General features: G+C 44.5%; 1 long non-coding RNA gene across 1 annotated transcript; it reads right to left on the bottom strand.

Annotated features, from left to right (window-relative positions):
- Positions 1-592: 592 nt before the first annotated feature.
- Positions 593-13,214, bottom strand: LOC102396667. The gene is made up of 2 exons (XR_003104522.3): positions 9,263-13,214; positions 593-1,632 (listed from the first exon to the last, which is right to left on the bottom strand). It is a non-coding gene; the product is annotated as an uncharacterized LOC102396667 (long non-coding RNA).
- Positions 13,215-13,485: the final 271 nt, after the last annotated feature.

The following is a 13,485-nucleotide window of genomic DNA, read 5'->3' as shown; positions in this document are numbered from 1 at the left end:
AGAAAAGTGTGTGGCCTGACATTTGTTTTGTGTGTGTGTATGTCTGTGTGTGTCTCCCAGGCAATTATCAAATCAATTAACAACTTAACACAGAAAACAACAAATCTACTCTCTCCAGTGGGATGTTTCTGATGAACAGAGCTTGCCCTTCCCGAGTTCTGTGAAATATGATGATGGGCAAGTTCTGGGGAGAGGTGAAGAAGACTATAAAATGAAACAAAGAGAGAAAAAAATCCCATAGGTGCAGTCTTGTCATTTTTCTGAGATGTGTTTCACAATGAAACTAGAAAGCAAAGCAACCACTCATATGTATAACTGGTTATAAGGCTCTATAGATATGAATTGACATACCACATGTCATCAGATTGTCACACAAGAAATTGCAATTTGTAGAGGTCAAAAATGATCAAATATTGACAATTTCATATGGCTCAACATTAAGTTTTTTTTTTTTTTATCTTGGCAAACTTTGCAGGATCGTAGTTCCCCAACAATGGATCGAGCCCAGGCCCACAGCTGTAAAAGCATAGAATCCTAACCCTTGGACCACCAGGGAATTCCCAACATTACATATTTAAACTCCATTCTGAAGTAGAGTATGAGGGTTATTTATTGTTTATCCTGTTTTCCAAATGAGAAAATGGGCACAAAAATGGCAAGTCACAGACAGTCACCATTTAGTTTGAGTTTTGGCATAAACCAAACAGTCATTGAAATGCTTTATAATTTCCTCATGGAAAACCTAATGCAGTCTTTGAGGTAGTACTACAACCTGAATGCTCGTGTCCCCTCAAAGTTCATATGTGGAAGTCTTAGCCCCCAAGGTGATGGTGGTGGAGTGGTAAAGAATCCACTTGCCAGCGCAGGAGATGAAAGAGACACAAGTTCAATCCCTGGGTCAGGAAGAATCCCTGGAGAAGGCATGTTAACCCACTCCAGTACTCTTAACTAGAAAATTCCATGGACAGAGGAGGCTGGCAGTCTACAGTCCATGAAGCCATAGAGAGCTGGACATGACTGAGTGACTGAACCTACACACAAGGTCAGGAGGTGAAGCCTTGGAGAGGTGCTTATGTCACAAGGGTGCAGCCCTCATGAATGGTATTAGTGCCTTATATAAGGAGCCTCCTGATAAATCACTTCTGCTGTCCCTTTCTACCCTCATAAGTGTATATTGAGATATCTACAACCCAGAAGAGGGCCCTCATCCAACCATACTGGACCCCCCAGTCTTGGACTTCCAGCCTCCAGAGCTATGAGAAATAAATGTCTCATTTAAAAGCCACCTCACTGTTTGTGATATATTGTTAGAGCAGCCTGAATGGACTAGGACTAAGACAGGTAGACACTACCATTTTGCCCACTTTACAATAAAAAACACAAAGAGCAAAAGAAGGCTTCAAGAGGTTAATTAGCAGTGGAGACCTCATCAGACTCATAAGTTTATAGATGTCAGCATCCCTGAAGTATGTTTAGTTCAAGGCATTTGTGGGCCATGGCAGACTCCAGGGGTCCTGAGTCCAGTCAGCGATGTGCATCATCCTGTGGCCCCATGGATGAGTTGCAGACTTTGGCTTGGAAATCTTCCTATTTCCTGGCTCTTTCCTCTGGGCAGGAGAGAAGGTGCAGGCACTGTCCAAAGTACAGAGGAAATATCAATGTAAGGTGTTCAACTCCGTTCTTTAAGTTGCTTTAAGAACAAGAGCCAGGGACTTCTCTGATGGTCCAGCGGTTAAGATTTTGCCTTCCAATGCAGGGGCTGTGGGTTCAATCCCTGGTCAGGAAGATAAGATCTTACATACCTCGGGGCCAAAAAACCAAAACATAAAACAGAAGCAGTATTGTAACAAATTCAAGAAAGACTTTAAAAATGATCCACATCAAAAAAAAAAAAAAAAAAAGGCAAGGAGCCCAGAGTCGGGTGTTGCTTTAAAGAAATGAGAATTTGAGGCCTTCTTTGCTCCAGACGAAAAACCCATAGAGGATTTTCCAGTGCCTTCCAGACACCACCATCCTGTCGATATGATGTCCCTAGGTAGGTCAGAGTCTAGTCTCCTATGAGTTATCAGACTAATTATCAAATGGACTTTGTTCCCCTCTGCATGCATATGTTCTCAGTAACTCAGTCATGTCTGACTCTGCAATCCCATGGATTTTAGCCCACCAGGCTCTTCTGTCCTTGGGATTCTCCAAGCAAGAATACTGAAGAATTCTTCCAGGGGATCTTCACTGACCCAGGGATCAAATCTGCGTCTCCTGCATCTCCTGCATTGGCAGGCAGATTCTGTACCACTGAGCCACCTGGGAAGCCTGTTGACCCTCTATATACCTGGAAATCTACCTCTCTGGAAATCCCAGCCAGTGTCTCAGGATCCCCCTTCACCATAGGACCCTGCATTTTATATTCATGCCTCCAGGGCCTCACTGAAGCTGCTACCATATTGTATAAAATGCATCACTCAGTAACATGCTTCTTCACATGCTCCTTGCTTGGGCAAGAGACCAAAGGAGCCTTCTGCTTTCTCTAGGACCTGTCAGATCCACCACAATCCCTTCCATCTTCTTCGATTGGCAGTTTTCTAAGGATGATCTAGATAAAGCATGACTGCTCATTAAAGAATGGCTATGTCCTGTACAAAGCTTCATACTCTGCAAAAAGGCAATATATAATTGCAAACTATTGATTAGTGGAAAATGTGTCAATTCGTGACCACTTTCAGAAATTCTCCTGGCATAAACACATTCAACTATTGTAAGACTTCTTATGAAAACGTTCTATTGAAAATGTTTTTCTTCCTTTGTGTGTGTGTATGTGTGTTTACTGTGTCTTTGTTGTTATTGGTAGTGGTGTTTATTTTCCCTGAGAAGGGAAAGGCTACCCAGCCCATTAATCTGGCCTGGAGAATTCCATGGGCTGTATAGTCCATGGGGTTGCAGAGTTGGACACCACTGAGCGACTTTCATATGTTTATTTTCCAGTTTCTTGAGTTGAATGTTCATGTATTTTTAATCTTATTCTTTGATAAGTCCATTTAAGGCTATAAATTGTTCTCTGGGCACTACTTTAGCCACATCCCAAGGTCACATCTGGTACATGGTACCTTTAATTTCTGAATAGTTTATTATTTCAGTTTTGACTTTGTAATCCAAGAGTTTATTTGGAAAGGTGTTTTTAAATTTCTAAGAGAAAAAATATTTGCAGCACATTTTCTAGAAATATTATCTCAGTAAATTCTAAGACTAACTACATTTCCTTAAATTGTCCTTTTCAAGTCAGTTTCATAGCTCTTAAAATTCAAAGACTCAGTAAGATTCCATAGGCATTATTCCAACCCTGTTCAGTAGACCTGATGTCACTGACATAGCGGATGAACGAAATCCACAGGGGTTAGGTGGGCCTTCCAAAGCCACTGAGCCAAGAAAGGACACACTTGAAGGCCTCCTGGCTCCTAGTGAAATGCTTGTTCCTGCCACCTTCAGTCCTGGTTCTTGATAAGGTCTATTTTCTCAACAATATTTCTTGAATGTTGAGTATATTTCAGGTGATGGGGAGTGTACCAATGAATAATATAGACTGAAATCCTGGCCCTCCTGGGCATTTGTATGAGGTGCTTACCTTCAGGATGAGGTCAAATGGGTGAAAATAGGAGCTGGGAATAGCAGAGAGCCCTGAAGTGCAGAGGAAGGGCCACTACAAAGTCAAGGAAATCAACAGATCCTTGTCATAAGAGCCAACAGAGCCATATTCACTGGAGACCCAGTAATTCTTTAGGTACCCTGACCTACTCCCTGGAGGTGCTCAGTCAGAGACAGAGCTGCCTTGCACTGCTTCTCTCCAGAGTCACCCTTATGTCCTCTCCCAAGACATAGTCTGTTTCTAGCCACCAGACATCTGCTCAATACCTACATGCTAAGTCCTTGTACCCAGGATCTCTTTCCACTTAATCCTGACATCTCTGCCCATTTTATAGAATGCTCCCAAAGTTGGCAACCAATCCAAAGTCTGTATCTGACACCAGGGTCTTCTGACTCTAAGACCAGTACTCATTCCAGGGCCCCAAGGTTTTGGTTTCTTTTTTCTCTCATCAGGGGGAACCAGGGAAGAATTTATGGGATGTCCATTGTTCTCTTACCTTCTGTTATCTAAAGATGCAAATCTTATTCTCTCAACCTTGTTGCCATCATCATCTTTACCATCTCATTAACGGAATAATCATCTTCATTGCTATCATTTCGTGAGCAGCCAGGCACTGTGCTAAGCACTTCAAATATCCACTGCACTCTTTAATCACAATAGTTGCTAAAAGTAGGGACCCTGGAATGGAGCTCCTGGGTTTCATGCTGGCTCTCCTCACCAGCTGGGTGAGAATGACATTGGCCTGAGCCTCTTGCCTGCTATTGTACATAAAGTAAGTGGCAGTCTGGTCTGTTGGGCCACAAAACCTTCAGACAGAGCCCTTGAGAAAAGAAATCTAGCGTCTTCAAGGGAACATGGGGTTCTCTGACTCTCCAGACACATGGATGTCACTGAAGGCACTTGAAAAGCTCACAGTTATATTGGAAGTACATCTGTCATCTACAGGTAAAGAGGAAGAAATGAGAAATATGGACCGTCTGGGATTGCAGGTGGACCTGGGGAAATCAGAGGCCAAGTTTGCTGCTCATGCAGAACATTCCTGCCTGGAAGTCAAATGACTTAGGGAGGGTTCCCTGGAAGCCCCACCTGAGAAAGCGATCTGCATGGGCTCTGTGGAGGGAATACTGGGAGATGGGAAAAGGAGCAGGAAGGAGAAAGGAAAGGTATTGAGCAAGTCTGTGGTCTGGAGCTGGGTCTAAGCATAGTCTATGGATGTGGGGACTCTGAATGGTGAACTGTCCCTTAGGGCTATCTGCCCCCGAGGGAACTGGCTATCTACTGGCCATGAGCTGCTCAGGAAGAATAGGTGTAAGTCTCCAGGGAAGGTGGCAGCCCTAAGCCATTGGCAGCCAATGCTCTCGGTAGCTAGGGGGGCAGGGTGCCCTGGTCTGGCGATAGGGATCTGACCAGCACTCAGTATCAACCCCCATCCCCCATGCAGAGCTGAGGTGTGTATTACTGAAGTACTGTCTGTGGTGGTGATTAAGAACCCACCTGCCAATGCAGGAGACGCAGGTTCGATCCCTGGGTTGGAAAGATCCCCTGGAGAAGGGAATGGCAACCCACTCCAGTATTCTTGCCTGGAAAATCCCATGGACAGAGGAGCCTGGCAGGCTATAGTCCACGGGGTCACAAAGAGTCAGATATGCCTGAAGCAACTTAGCACACACGGTGATAATACAAGGAGAGCACTTTTAATTGGTGTCTGTTTATAAATTTTCTGCAGCTAATGCACCCCCTGGGTGCACCCATCCCATTCTTGATAGCTGCACACCAGGGCTTCCTGAGCAGGGGAAGCCAAGGGGCCCTTTGCAGAAATGACTGGGAGGTGTCCCATTGTGCTTCATGATGTTCAGGACTGTTTATTTCACCACCTGAAAAGCTGCTCCCCTTGGAACACAAAAGGGTAATTTGAGGTCTTGACCTAGAAGAAAATGTCTACCATCTTTACCTCCAACCTCTCCCTTCAATAAGAGAACAGAATTTCTATCCACAGGAAGGGACTGTGTCACACCCAATCTGACCATGTTTCACTCTTTAAAAAGTTTTGAGATCTAAAACTTTAATTCAAAAACATGCATCTCAGTGTTCATAACAGCACTATTCACAATAGCCAAGACACAGAAGCAACCTAAATGTCCATTAGCAGATGAATGGATAAAGAAGATGTGGTATGTGTGGAATATTACTCAGCCACTAAAAAGAATGAAATAATGCCACTTGCAGCAACATGGATAGACCCAGAAATTATCATACTAAGTGAAGTAAGTCAAAAAGAAATTCAAATAAGTGATATCAAGCATGATATCACTTATGTGTGGGTTGCCATTTCCTACTCCAGAAAATCTTCCTGACCAAGGGATCGAATCTGCTTCTCCCGTTTCTCTTGCAGTGGCAGGTGGATTCTTTACCACTGAGCCACTTGGGAAGCCCTATATATGTATAATTGAATCACTTGCTGAACAGCAGACAGTAACACAACATTGTAAATCGACTATCCTTTGATTTATAAAAAGTCATGAAATCAAATAGCCCCATTTCTGACCTCTAAGAAATGTCAGCATTCAGAGAGTTCAAAAACAATGTCAACACGGCTCAAGGATGTTCTGGATCGGAAGACGCACAAACTCAAAAGGTATATTCTCAGGGACATCACCCTAGGTGGACAGTCCCTTCCTCTCAAGAGGGAAAAATCTGATATCTCAGTGGTGTTGCTTCCGCCATGGACACATCTCAGACCAACTCACTGCCAAGTCAATCAGCAGCCTCCTTGATTAAAAAGAGAGGGCTCCTAGGAGGAGACAGAGATGAGGGCTGCCTTTTCTCCCTGTACCAAGGAGCCCTGCTTCAACATAAACTTTAATTTAGAGGGAAAGGAACTCCAGAAAGTCACTCCTGTGTGGCAGAGGGAGCTCAGAGTCTCGATAGAGCAGGAATCAGATAAAAGATCGCAGAAATAATATGTTGGAAAGGTCAGTGGAGCTTTATGGAAACATATTTTATGAAATGGCATGAGATTCTCCTTTTATACAAAAGCTGTAGCTGTGGTCAACTGCTGGTCTCTTTTACATTATCTAGAAGAAGCTATAATCTGAAAGGAAAAGCATCTAATATTTTCCTTTATCTCCCCCTCCCAATCAACACGGACACGAAAGTCATCCTCATCACACAAGCTCCCTAATTCTACTTGAACTTGGACCCTCTTCTCACACAAGCTTACTAGTGTTCCAAAAATGAGGATCAGGAAGAGAATACTGCATCCTTTCTTAAAAAAATGGCTTTCTGATTTTTTTTTAATCAAGCAGCACAAGCCGTCTCCTAATGTTGGTGTGTTATTTCCTGAAATTGTATATAATAGGTTTAGAAATGTTTGGGGAGAGAAAAAAAAGAGTTTTGAAGTTTACTAAATGCCCACCATCTCCATAACCACTCAAATCAGGCTATTTTTTTAATTCCTTTAAATTAAATATCTTTGATAATAAATGCAAATTAGGGGACAATAAATTATAACTTCTAGGCTGACCAGTGACTAATTACATATATTATAATTAACTTCAGTTTCCAGCAGAAGGTATTTATCTTAATAATCAGCCCATATACATTAGCATATCTTAAAGGGATTTGCAAAATAGGCTTTACCATTTGAAGAGTCAACTAAATTCCTCCTGGGTCTATGAAAGGTTGCAGAATCAGAAGAGATGGAATTACTTTAAAAAAGAAGTTTGGACTAAATATAAGTTGAGAAACTTAGATTATAGGCATAAAACCCTGACTTAAAAATATTTATCCTAAATATACCCTCTGACCAACACTACAGGCCCTTCAGGTTCTAAAAATCTACAATTTCCCACATCTTTGTTCAAAAAATCTTCAACCCTACTCTTGTGAGCTCATCCTTCAACATTTTGGATTAAGTTTGAACTTTACTGAAAATAGATGGTCAGATTTTTCAGGAAGCTTTTGTTTGTTTTCTATGACAAATGAGCATGATTTTTCTATGAAAAATCATCAAAAAGAACCCACCTTGGGTGGTGAGCAAGATGGATACTACTGATTTCAGTCCTATCTCGGATCTTCCATTTACTTTTGAAACAATTACTTCTCTGGCCTACATTTGGAGGAGATCTTGGGATTATAAATAAGGGACTGCACTGGCTTTCTGAGGCCCAGTTATCTGCTGGCTTTTCATAAATTTCAAAGTTTTGCTTTCTCCATTGCTGTGGGGTTCAGGGGTGCTGATTAAATGCACAGGAAGACAGTCCCAGGGCTCTTCCCCTCCCCACCTGCAGCTTGCAATCCCTTAAAGACGATGCAAACCTCCTCTTAGGGTTTTTTCCTCTGGCACTCAGGAGTCTCTGGGGTGAGCAGTTAAGCCTTTTGATACAGCTGGTAATCCCAGCCCTGGCCATTATTTCTGCATTTTCCAACCGTCCCTGGATAATTGTCCAAGGGACTTAGACAAGGCGGACCAGCCAAAGGCACCAGGAAGGTCAAACCACAATAGAGCATGCCCTGATTTTATCCAGGAGATTGATGCGCAAATCACCTTGATTTCGATTTGGCACTGGGGTTATAAAACGCACTTGCAATCACCGATAACACGGAAGCTCTGGCCCGGGCATGGGACAGTGTATTTTACACCCTCTGTGGAGTTTTCCCTAATGCAACCATAAATCAGCCCGCAAAGCAGGACATTTGGTCCATGCTAATAGAGACAACAGTAAGAAACCCTGGGGTGTGAGGGGATGGAGACATTTGAGGAAGTTGCCAAGACCTTGGAATCTTTATCTTGTGTCAGAGCCACCCGGATGTAAACTTCAAGGGGATGGCGTGGAGGGACAGAGTACAGAGAGGGGCTTTAGAGGAAACCACAGAGGAGACCAGGATCCCCCAGGGAGAATATATGCACACATCCTCGTGTGGTATAGATTTCTGAGCCCTTGAGCAGAGATTCAAAATCTTGAGGTGGAAGAAAGAAGAGCAAAGTAGAAAGCAAAGTCCTTCTAAGATACACATTCAAGCATGGGAAAGAGAGTCAAGTGTAGTAAGAAAGAGAAAATAAGCAATCCAATAAGAAAACCACACGGTGGGAGACAACTTTTGGCAGGAGTTACAATATCCTTCTTAATGGGTCTTTCCTGCCTGCCTCCACAAAAGGCTGATATCAAATTCATTTCTTTTTTTTTTGAAGGAAAGCAAGGTCTCTAAATACTTAAAAACTCACAGCTGCAGCCAGCCTAGTTTACATAATTGTCTCATAAGGTGTCCTGAGTGGGAGGGTCTGCTGGGGTTGGGATGTTGAATTCAGTATCAGAAAAAGAAAGAAGTAGCTGGTACCTCCAAGCAAAATCATCCCCTTGGCCTGGTGGCCTCTGGCTGCAGTTCAGCCCCCAATTCTGCTAATGCAAACTGCTCTGCTCCCCCAGTCTTCCATGCCTCCCAGAGCTCCCCGCATCAAACCATTTGTGGGAGTCCAAGCCAGCAAGCATCTGGCCTTGGTCCGAGGGGGCAGCAGGAATGGGGTGGAGAGCAGGGGGAGGAAGGGGAGCTTGGGGAGTGCGGGGAGCTACAGAGGAAGGAAAGACAAAATCTAGGTCGGAAAAAAGACAGAGAGTGATTACTTACATTATTTGTTCCCAACTTCTTTCTTCTCCTAGAGCTTCCAAACCTCTCCACGCATCTAAAGCAAGTGCAAAAACATCTAATTAAAATGATTCCTTGGCTCAGGGTGACACAGATGGCCCTTTCTCCCCCAGTAAAACAGAAACCCATGGGCTAAATTTGCGGAAAAGTTTCCTCTACCTCATGCAACTTGAGTTCAAAGAGAATCTGCTCCACAGCCTTTCCATGTTTTAAGCCTTTTGTAAAGTCTCACATTTTTAGTTCTGAATGTCTTTTAAGAGTCAGCATAATTTGGGTTTGAAGTCGATAAAACTGGAGAAAGCCAGCCCTGGTTGTAAGGAACCCTACTTGTAAGCAACCCATAGGGTAATGTTTGCTGAGCAGAAAACCTGTTTCTTTCTTTCTTTTTCCTCTGGTGAAGTTAATATTTTTTAAATTGAAGTATAGTTGATTTACAATATTGTGTTAGTTTCAGATATGCACAGCAGTGATTTAGTTATATATATATGTGTGTGTGTATTCCTTTTCAGATTTTTTTCCCTTATAAGTTATTACAAAATATTGAGTATAGTTCCCTTGTTGCTTATCTATTTTATATGTTGTAGTGTGCATATGTTAGTCCAACTTTCTAATTCAAGATAATCAGACTAAATAAAGTAAGCCAGACAAAGACAAATATATGATATCACTTATATGTGGAACAAAAAAAAATAATAATAATACAAATGAACTTATTTAGAAAACAGAAAGAGACTCACAGTCATAGAAAACAAACTTATGGTTACCAAAATGGAAAGGGGTTTGGGGGGAGGCATAAATTAGGTAGCCGTTTCTTAACAGAGTATCATTCTGTGTTTCTGCTTTTCTTTTCATTAAAGTAGAAAACACACAGGGACACACACACACAGCATTTCTTTTTTTTTTTTTTTAAGCCATCCTTTCTCTATGATATCTTATCAAGTAAGAGAATAAGTTACTGAGTAGAAAACTTGCACTGAGTTTTGAAAGGGGAAAGAATCCTAACCAATTCTCAAAGCTCAGAGTCTTGAAAGTAATTTATGTTTCTGGTATCTGCCTTCATTGTATCCAAATTAAACTCTCCAACAGTTGTATACAGTTGAAACTGACACAAAACAAAAAAGAAAAGATAGGAACAAAGGGAAACTCCCTGCAGCACTTTGCCCCAGGTTAATTCGAAATAACAAAAAAAAAAAAAAAAAGAGAGAAAGAAACAAAGTAGAAATCACATTCTCCTTTCCCAAAGGTGGAGGCTGCACTGGCTGATTAGAGAGCTGGGTGATGAGAGAGAGAAACCCAAACGGGCGGCTGTGCAGGTGTCCATCACTCTCCTGCACCAGGTGAGAGGTGTGGGTGCCTGTGCCTGGCGGCCACCCCAAACCCAGGAACAGTCTTCTCACCAAGGGTCCCTCAGCCAAGTGGACACACACAGGTTTCTTCCTTCTGCTTCCAAGCCAGAGGGAGCTTTCTGGATGTCCCCAATCCAGAATGAAAAGAGAATTCAGAGGAGCCCTGTGTCCCTGCCGCCTGGGATCCTGGGCGGCCATGTGTCCCCTAGAGCTGGAAAGGCTGTGTGCATCGTTCAAGGTGGTAGGAAGGAGACGGGGGGAAGTGTGGGACCATCCTGGAGACCCCCAGTGCAGGCTGGGTTTTACTGTGTACCTTCATTTTCACTTCAACTTCTCTGGGAGGTGGGGGGCCTGATCCAACCCAGTCTGGTCACTTTAACTCTGGTGAGCTGTGAGGCCCTGGGTGTTAATCTGTTCAGGCTCAGTTTCCTCTCTGGGAAAGGTGGCGATGGCCCCGGGCTTCCAGGCTGGCCTGGGCATCCACTAAGCTCGGCCACCTGTGAGCTCTGTGACAGGGAGGGAAGAAATAGCTCCCACAAATGAGAGAAGAATTGGTGCCGTTGAGATTAAACACTGACTGAGATAATGCTTGTAAAATGCTTAGACTGGTGCCAGGCACACAATAAAGCCCAAAGTAAAACTAGTTTGCATGTGTTTGTTAAAAAAAAAAAAATACTAACCTTAAAAAAGGACATGGGGAGGGACTCTCACAATCTGAGTGTCACAAAAGCATGCCTCCTATGAGAACCTCTCTAATAAATTCAGAAGACACACCAACCCCAAATGACTTCAATTCAGGCCAGTTGTGTGCTGATAAAGGTCACTAGGTTCCCAGATCAAATGGGGCCAAGAAAATGAACACAGATTCAATAATCCTTTCTCGGGGGAGTGGTGAGACCTCAAGTGTTGGGGATCAGAAAAGGTAGCATTTCAAGAGGGCTTCACACTATATCAAGTTAAGTGGCAACATGGCAGAGCTCACTAACAGCAGCGGGTACACGAGGCTCCTCAAGAACTCCTGGTGACAGTCTCCTACATCAGTTCCAGAAGTGCTGGGTCAAAAACCGCTTGGAGTGGTGGTGGGCCCAGAGGACAGTGGTAAACTCAGGGACGATGAAGACCCTGGTGATGTGAAAGTCATGTTTCTAAAGCAATATATTGCAATCTATATTGACTTCGCATCTCAGCCTAATCAAATGAATGGATCGATGTTATCAGTGGAATCCATTCTTATATTGAGGCGCTGATATTCTTTTTGTAATGCAAAAAACTGATATGGCTGGGGACTTGGAAAATTTAAAAAGCTGAGGGCTATATAAATAGGTGAGAGACCTGCTCTTGCACCTTCTGCCAGGCCCATCAGCAAGGATGGGGCCGGGGGGCTGCGGCGCAGGGGTGGAGGGCCTGTGTACATCACACCCATTCTGCTTCTCCCTTCTGGCTTTCGCTTCCTTGGGCGCATGCGTCTTCTGCATCTCTCAGGATGTGCGTGTGTGTCTCGCTCTCGCCCCCTCCTCTGTCTCTCTCTGTCCACAGGACTCCACACCTCTCACAGACACCGATCTTGATAATTATAGTTTATTGATTCTCCTGGTGTCTGCTGCCCCCGGCGCCGTGTTCTTCATCTTAGTTGGGGCACCATCTAGTCGTCCATCACAGCCCGCATTTCTCAGGAGGCAGAGTACCGCAGGTTCCGATCCAGAGAGAGAGCGACTGTCTGGACCGAGGCCAGGGAACCTCTCAGAGGCGGGCCTGACCCCTCCTCCCACCTCAGCCCCCCACCCCCTCCCGTCAGCTAAGACCCTGGGGGCTTAGTCAGGAGGGCAGTTGAAATCATCAGGGGAGCAGTAAACGTGTATTGACACTTACCACACGCCAGGCAAGTTGTCAGGGCTGTTCACAGGCAGTCTCCACATCCTCCTACCCAGCTACAGAAGAGGCTCAGAGAGGTGCAGGGCTCGCCTGAGGTCACGCAGCTGCTAAGTGTCGCAGCTGGGATACTCACCCCTTGCCTGCACACAGATTCCCAGCTGTGCCCCCCTGCACCACCCCCTCCCACCACCGAAAGCTGCAGGACCAATGAGGAGGGTAAAGCAGATGGTGTGAGCTGAAGGGAAAATGCCCCAAGATGCTGGTTTAAAAAAAAAATAAGTCCTCTGAGACTTTCGTGACTGGCAGATTCCCCGCCCATTGCCACCCAGAAAGAGAGGGTCCCCAGCCAGCTCAAGCAGTGCCCCAGCTGCCTTCGGAGACGACCTGGCTCCCAGGCTGTTTACTTCTCAGCCATAAACAGGAAGGCCATAAAAGGGGCCCCTGTGGGTCAGCACTCAGGGGTTTCTCTCTCCTCCTCTCCCTTTTCCTCCTTCCTCAGTACGTGTCCCCAAGCAGAGGCAGTGTTTCTTTTAGAAGGCTGCTACCTCCCAAGTGCTTTGTCCCTTTGCCTTCTCTGTCTCCCGAGGGCTGGAAATTCCAACTGTGAAAGTCAGTCCTTGGAGAACAGGGGTAGTCCCCAGAACATAAAGTGACAGTGACTGATATGCAAGGACCTGCTGCCCACCCCCCAGCCCCGCCCCAGTCTCCACCGCACCACCTACTTGTTGAAACTAAGGGGTAAGTAGGATAAGTAGAAATGATCCATTTCCTGAAAAGAGAAAAAGTGCTAGTCACTCAGTGGTATCTGACTCTTTGTGACCCCATGGACTGTAGTCCCCCCCCACTTTCCCCCGGCTACTCTGTCCATGGGATTCTCCAGGCAAGAATACTGGAAAGGGTTGCCATTCCCTTCTCCAGGGGATCTTCCCCACCCAGGGATCAAACCTAGGTCTCCTGCATCACAGGCGGATTCTTTACTGTCTGAGC

Source organism: Bubalus bubalis, chromosome 18 (genome assembly GCF_019923935.1).
Source record: "Bubalus bubalis isolate 160015118507 breed Murrah chromosome 18, NDDB_SH_1, whole genome shotgun sequence".
Classification (NCBI taxonomy): Eukaryota; Metazoa; Chordata; class Mammalia; order Artiodactyla; family Bovidae; genus Bubalus; species Bubalus bubalis.
The sequence above is the reverse complement of the archived record's forward strand: the minus strand, read 5'-3'. Positions and strand labels throughout refer to the sequence as shown.